We start from the raw sequence: 7,420 nt of genomic DNA, 5'->3' as shown, positions 1-7,420 counted from the left end.
TGCCTTCAATCCCAGCACTCAGGAAACAAAGGCAGGCAGGTCTACAGAGTAAATTCCAGGACAGCCAGGGCTGTGTAGAGAAACCCTGTCTCAGAAAAACAAAACAAAACAACACACACACACACACACACACACACACACACACACACACACAGAGAGAGAGAGAGAGAGAGAGAGAGAGAGAGAGAGAGAGAGAGAGAGAGAGGATATTGGAAAACAATGTAAACATTGCCCATGCTTTTATTGCCCAAAGGTAACCACCATTAAAAGTTGAATGAACATCTCTATTAGCTACATTTCTATCATTAAGATAAAACACCACAACTAGAAGCAACTTCTAGAAGAGTTTATTTGGGCTTATGGTTCCAGAGGGTCCAGAGCAGCAGAGCATAGGCATAACTATAGAAACAGGAAGCTGTGGACTCATATTGTGAAAAGCAAGCACAAAGCAGGGAGAAAGAGCTGGGAGCGGCAGGTGGCTTTGAAACTCCCAAAGTCCATCCCCAGAAGCACACTTACCCCAGTGAGACCTCATCTCTTTAGCAAACAGCGCTGCCAACTGGAGACCAGGAACTCAGACATGAGTCTCAAGGATAGTTCTCATTCAAGCTACCACGATGCCTGTCAATAGTACAAGCAAGCTTAGAATATTTTGCAACGTGCTAATTTCATTTAAAAGTGTATGCAATCAGCTTTCTGTGTCTTCTTTATTAGTGACTCACCTTTTAAAATACATAGAATCTTTTATTGCTTAAGCTGCATTAATGGCTAACAGAATTAAACAATTAACACCAATGAAGATTTCTGGCACATCTGTCAGTTCAGTTAGTTCCCTAGGCTGGATTGCCACACAGGTTTGAGTTTTGAGGGCAAAGGGTAAATAAATGCATTTAATCTTTTCATACATTTACCCAAACTTCACCAGAACACACTTCTCTACACTCAAACCAACAGAAAGAATTAAACTTTCATCACTGCCAATTTCTTTTTTTTATTATTAGATATTTTCTTTATATACATTTCAAATGCTATCCTGAAAGTTCCCTATACCCTCCCCCCCACCCTGCTCCCTTACCCACCCACTCCTGCTTCTTGGCCCTGGCATTCCCCTGTACTGGGGCATATAAAGTTTGCAATACCAAGGGGCCTCTCTTCCTAGTGATGGTCGACTAGGCCATCTTCTGCTACATATGCGGCTAGAGACATGAGCTCTGGGGGGGTACTGGTTAGTTCATATTGTTGTTCCACCTATAGGGTTGCAGACCCCTTCAGCTCCATGGGTGCTTTCTCTAGCTTCTCCATTGGGGGCCCTGTGTTCCATCTAATAGATGACTGTGAGCCTTCACTTCTGTATTTGCCAGGCACTGGCATAGCCTCATACGAGACAGCTATAACAGGGTCCCTTCAGCAAAATCTTTCTGGCCTATGCAATAGTGTCTGAGTTTGGTGGCTGATTATGGGATGGATCCCTGGGAGGGGTAGTCTCTGGATAGTCCATCCTTTTGTCTTAACTCCAAACTTTGTCTCTGTAACTCCTTCCATGGGTATTTTGTTCTCTATTCTAAAGAGGAATGAAGTATCCACCCATTGGTCTTCCCTCTTCTTGATTTTCTTGCATCACTGCCAATTTCTTAGGTAGAATAAGTTTTAGGTTTTTATTTTTAACTTAAAATATAGTTTGGTTTCTATTTCAGTGCTGATCACATAGGCATAGGTGGCTCATGAAAATCCAATGAGCTGTGTGTTTATGATATACACAACAAGTCTAACATATTAGCCTTTGAGGGGACTTTCTCTGTAGCAGGGAGACGACTTAACAACTGTTACAGAGAAACCTCACAAATCTGGAACAAGGGTATGGTGGGGAGGAGCGAGCATGCTCAGAATAGATCAGCACATTTTTAGTCATTCTAGTTAATCAAACACATTTAGTTCCTTGGTTTAGCGCTTCCTCTGCTCCCCCCAGAATGCAAGATGACATCGGGATTCTAACACTCATCTGCAAATACCATAAAATTAGGTGGGAAGAAATAATTTTCTTAAAATTAGTGTGTGTGTATTTGAGGCAGAGGCATGTATGACATGGCACACGTGTGGAAGTCAGAGGACAACATGAAAGTCTGTTTTTTCCTTTTACCATGTGGGACTGAACTCCGGTCCTCAGGCTTAACCACAAGCACCTTTAAGAGCTACCTTGTTGGCCTGGAGGCTTCTGCCTTATCATTTTCAGATAGCCCTTGCACCTCCCAAAGGCTTGCTTCCTCTTATGCAAACTGTTGAAACTTCGTTGTACCTGGATTATTAAGCAGCTATAGGAATGGTTGGCTGAATATGCAAATTTCAATCTCCCTGTGTTCTCAGGGCTGAGGTTTCCTCTATAATTCCCAGCGGAGGAGGCAGCTGGTTGTTAGAGGGACAGCAGGAGAGATGAGAGAAAGCAGCAGGTAGGACAGGATGGAGGAGTACATCTGTTGGCACGGACATGAAGAGAATCATCACGGACTGAGGGATATCACAAGGTGTCCATGAGAAATGGCTAGTCAGTATGTATTGATCAGCTGGTCCTGGTGGTACATGACTGTAACCTCAGGATTTCAGAGGCTGATGCAGGAGGATTGTGAGTTTCAAGCAGGCTCTAAGTTTTATAGGAAGCCTTTGTCTCAAAAAAGTTGTTGAGTTCTATTCTTTGCCAGAATTTGTACCAGGTACTTAGAAGTCCCTTGCCAAGGAAAGAAGACATTATAATTGGCACACAGGCTCATGGTGATAAGGATCTATGACACTGAGAGATGTAAGACAAGATTCTATGACATTGAGAGATGTAAGACAATGCCCACAAAGAACTAATAGTCACAAACAGCTTATTACATCAGGGCATCTCTTTAAGCACTTTGATACACTAACTTACCTAGTATTCATAATAATTTTAGGAACTAGATCCTGCCAGCTTTCTTGTTTTAAAGTAAGTAGACCGGAGCTGGTGGGATTGCAAACTGGTACAACCACTCTAGAAATCAATCTGGAGGTTCCTCAGAAAATTGGAAATAGATCTACCTGAAGACCCAGCTATACCACTCTTGGGAATATACCCAAAAGATGCCCCACCATGCCACAGGGTCACGTGTTCCACGATGTTCATAGTGGCCTTATTTGTGATAGCCAGAAGCTGGAAACAACCTAGATGTCCCATGACAGAAGAATGGATACAGAAAATGTGGTTCATTTACACAATGGAATACTACTCAGCTATTAAGAACAAGGACATCCTGAGTGTTGCAGGCAAATGGATGGAACTAGAAAATATCATCCTGAGTGAGGTAACTCAGACCCAAAAGGACATGAATGATATGTACTCACTAATAAGTGGATATTAGCCTAAAAGCAAAACAAACAAACAAACAAGACCAAAAACATACAGAATACCCAAGATACAGTCCACAGAACTCAAAAAGCTCAACAAACTGAAGTGCCTAAGTGAAGACACCCCTGTCCCACTTGGGAGAGAGAAGAAAGCAATCACAAGTGGGGAAGAAGGGAGGGACCTGGGAGGGAAAGTGGATGGGGTGGGAGGAGAGAGTGGGGGTGAGAGGGAAACCTGATTTGGTATTGGGTGAGGGAAAAGGACTGAAGCTGGCAGGGTTAGCAGAAAGAATGGAAACAGGCAACCTCTGGAAATAGGAGGTTGGGGGGACCCCCCAGAATGTACCAGAGACCTGAAGGTGAGAGACTCAAAGGGAGTGTTAGATGAAACGCCTGACAGTAGGGAGAGGGAACTTATAGAGCCTACTTCCAACAGGAAGACAGTGAGATGGGGTTGCCCTCCCACAGTCACAACTCTGACCCATAATTGTTTCTGTCTGAAAGAATTACAGGGATGGAAATGGAGAGGAGCCTGAGGAAAAGAAGGTCCAGCGACAGGCCCAAAGTGGGATCCAGCTCAAGGGGAGGTCCCAAGGCCTGACACTATCACTGAGGCTATGGAGCACTCACAAAAAGGGACCTATCATGACCACCTCTGAAAGACCCAACAAGCAGCTGAAAGAGTCAAGTGCAGATATTTACACCCAACCAATGGACAGAAGCATCTGACCACTGTTGTTAAATTAGGGAAGGCTGATCGAAGCTAAGGAGAATGATGACCCTAAAGGAGGACCAGCAGTCTCAATTAATTTGGACCCCCGAGATCTCACAAACACTGGAACACCAAACAGCATACACCAGCTGATGGCCCCCAACACACATACAGTAGAGGACTTCTGGGTCTGTGTTCATTCAGAGATGATGCACCTAACCCTCAAGAGACTGGAGACCCCAGGAAGTTTAGAGGTCAGGTGGGGTGGGGAGTGGGGGCATCCACGTGGAGATGGGATGGGGTGGGGTGGGGAGGAGGTGTGGGATGTGGAACAGTTGGAGGGTGGATAGGGAACAGGGAATGGAATATGGAATGTAAAAAATAAAAATAAAAAATTTTTTTTAAAAAGTATGTAGAACGGAGCAGAAAGAGATTAAATATCTTGCTCTGGATCAAGGGACCAACGAGAAGGGGAAACTGGCAGAGTCTACACTCCTATTCCGCTGCCCTTAAACCCCACATCCTCAGCTGAAATGCCAGTCGTCTGAATAGGCCTCGATTGGAAGCAGTTCAGATAGAGACGGAAGTGACCGAGGGATGTTAAAACATTTCCCAAAGTTCAATATTGTTGAATTTTTGGAGTTAATTCCAACCTGAGGAGAGGTTTTTCAAATGAAAGACAGGTGATTCTTTAAAAGAGGAAAAAAAATTAAAGGCTTTTTCTCTTTTGTGGATGAAGTTCAAGAAAACCAAAGTTGGAGTGTGTTATGCGCTGTGTTGGGGCCAAGGTAGTCTTCACACTGACTGGTTAATACTCAACTGTCATCCTGATTGAGTCTGGAATCATCCAGGAGATAAGCCTCCAGGCACAACTGTGAGGCAGTGGTTTGAGTGGAGCCTCTAGACAGGCCTGGAGTTGGCTGGGTTACTTGAGGCAGGAAGACTCTCACTAACAGAGTGTTACTGTTACCAATCCCTGCATCCTGTGTTGCAGGATATTTGATCACACTGTGAACCTGATATTGTGTTACTTATTGAAAAACAAAACAAAACAAAAGAAAACAGTTTCCAGTTGTGGTGTGGCTCAGCCCTTAGCATATATCTTTAATCCCTCTGGCTGGAACACAGAACAGCTGAGTTGACCAGCCAGCCAGAGCTCAGAAAGAACTAGAGAAGCTGAGCTTATTCAGCAGTAAGTCTCAGAGACTGAAAACATTCTAGGCCTAGATTAGATTGTATGGAGGCTGGAGGATTCCAGGACTAGGCATAGGTTGGTAGATGGAAGCCTCTAAGACAGCAGCTACTACAGGAGAAGAAGAGTTATTGCTACAGTTCTGAGCTGAGCACAGACAACCCATGAAATGGGCCAGCTGCTTCAGGCTTCTGCTGCCTTGACTCCCCCCACCCCCCAACATAACGGATGGTCCCCTCAAACTGTGAGTCAGAACAAGCCCTCCCTTTCCTAAGTTACAGGGCATTTTATCCAGCAACGGGAGTGGTCACCAAGACAGTGCAGAGGCCGTGATTATTCCGCTCCAATGAATCTAAATCCAGAAGCCTGTGGTCATGAAAGAGTAATTCATATTCAATTTTATTATACATTCATGTTCCTTCAGTCATGTTTCTGTGGATTATAATAAGCACCTTGTATTTATCAACTTTGGATGAATACAAATTAGTGTCATTTGTATAACCAACCATGGAAACTCCTGATGGTTGTTCTCATAAACCATCCACCCCACCCTTACTTAACTGTGGTCTCTCTGGACAGTCTGAAAGGGACGATGACCTAGGGGCTCTTTCTTCTCTGTTTCCCAGAATATTCTCTGAAGCCCTTGTCCAGATGTGAATGTGGCCTCGCAGTCTTAGCGTTTCCAATTATCTTCTCTTTAATGAACAACTGGGCAGAATGAAGGGAATTGTTCAGAGACATTGTGGGTTTGTTTTTTTTTTTTTTCTCTTCTAAGCTGAGCTGGATTTGGCTGACACCGTTGGTGACCAGAGTCACTGCCATTTGTCAGTTGTGGGTGGCCTACGCTAGTGGCCGCCTTCTGTTCCCAGTGGACAGGTAGTCCATCTGGAGCTTATTGGCCAACTCAAAAGAGAATTCCAAAACTCAATGGACTCAGAGCCCAAAACCGCCTGCTGTTGTTGGAGTTTGGGTCTCTTGGGTAGAGTGACTTGAGAAAATTTTTTAGTCTTATGGCCTAAATGAATAGACTTTTCTGAAGCATAACCTTGGCCAAAAATTGTGATAAAAAGAAAGCAAAACTTCTCAGGGTCCAACATGGTAATGCATGCCTGGAAATCCACAGTGCCTGAGGCTGAGGTAGAAAGATCCAGGGTTGGAGGCCACTCTGGATTAAACAGTGGGTTAATTGGGAATTTCTGGTTTCCGTGGAGACTCGGTTGTGTCATGTGATATTTTTTCTGGAAACTGTCTAATGAGGGGATGTTTTGCTGAAGCAGACGCATGGGAAGATGTTTTTCGGGAAGGTGCATGGTGAAAGGGCATGCGATGTTTTGCTGGAGGGAATGTTTAAGAGGACATGCGATGTTTGGAAAGCATATAAGTATAACCCAACAGACAGTGGATGATGCTCTTGGGTTGCCTTGTAACTCTTTGCTGGTCTTCGTTGGGCTTCACTGATGCTGGTCTTCACTGACGACACCCCTGCATTGTTTCACCTTGGTTTCTTCACTGATCTTCACTTGTTGTGGCTTCATAGAGAGAAATGCACCAGAGAACGTCTGGTGATATTCTGGCTGCTTCTTGTTGCTTCTGTGGGCTCGTGTGCTCGTGCTAATCAGCAGAGCCTCATGGTCTCTTCTGGATGGAGCCACTGCTATTGATTTGTGTTTGGTGTTTGCCAAGTGGACAGGACTGCCGCTGCTGATTCGTGTTTGGTGTTTTGTTAGTGGAATGAACTGCTGACAACGAAGATTGGAATCACCCCAAAGAACTATTTCTAAACAGGTCCACACACCCTGTTTCCTATTAACCTTTCTTTCCCCCTACCTCTGGTGGGTGGTGGGCTAGAAGGGAGGTTGAGTCATTAAAGAACCATAATTAAAGTAGGTTTTGAAAAATCTAAGACTACAAGTAAGTTTAAGGACAACTTGAACTATATAGCAAGATCTTGAAAAGATTTTTTTTAAGGACTCTAAACACTTCTCTGGCATACCACTTAAAGTTCCTCATGAAGATATTTGAATTTAAATTGCTACCATCTCTAAGGGAAAGGGTAAGATAAGTTGTTTAAAAGAAAAGCATTATAACAAAATGCTATATAACATAAATAGTAGGGTAAGGACTTGTTTGTTCCTCCTTGGGTGTATAGAGACTGG

Source organism: Mus caroli, unplaced genomic scaffold (assembly GCF_978045245.1).
Source record: "Mus caroli unplaced genomic scaffold, Mus_caroli_1 scaffold_3, whole genome shotgun sequence".
Taxonomy (NCBI): domain Eukaryota; kingdom Metazoa; phylum Chordata; class Mammalia; order Rodentia; family Muridae; genus Mus; species Mus caroli.
The sequence above is the reverse complement of the archived record's forward strand: the minus strand, read 5'-3'. Positions refer to the sequence as shown.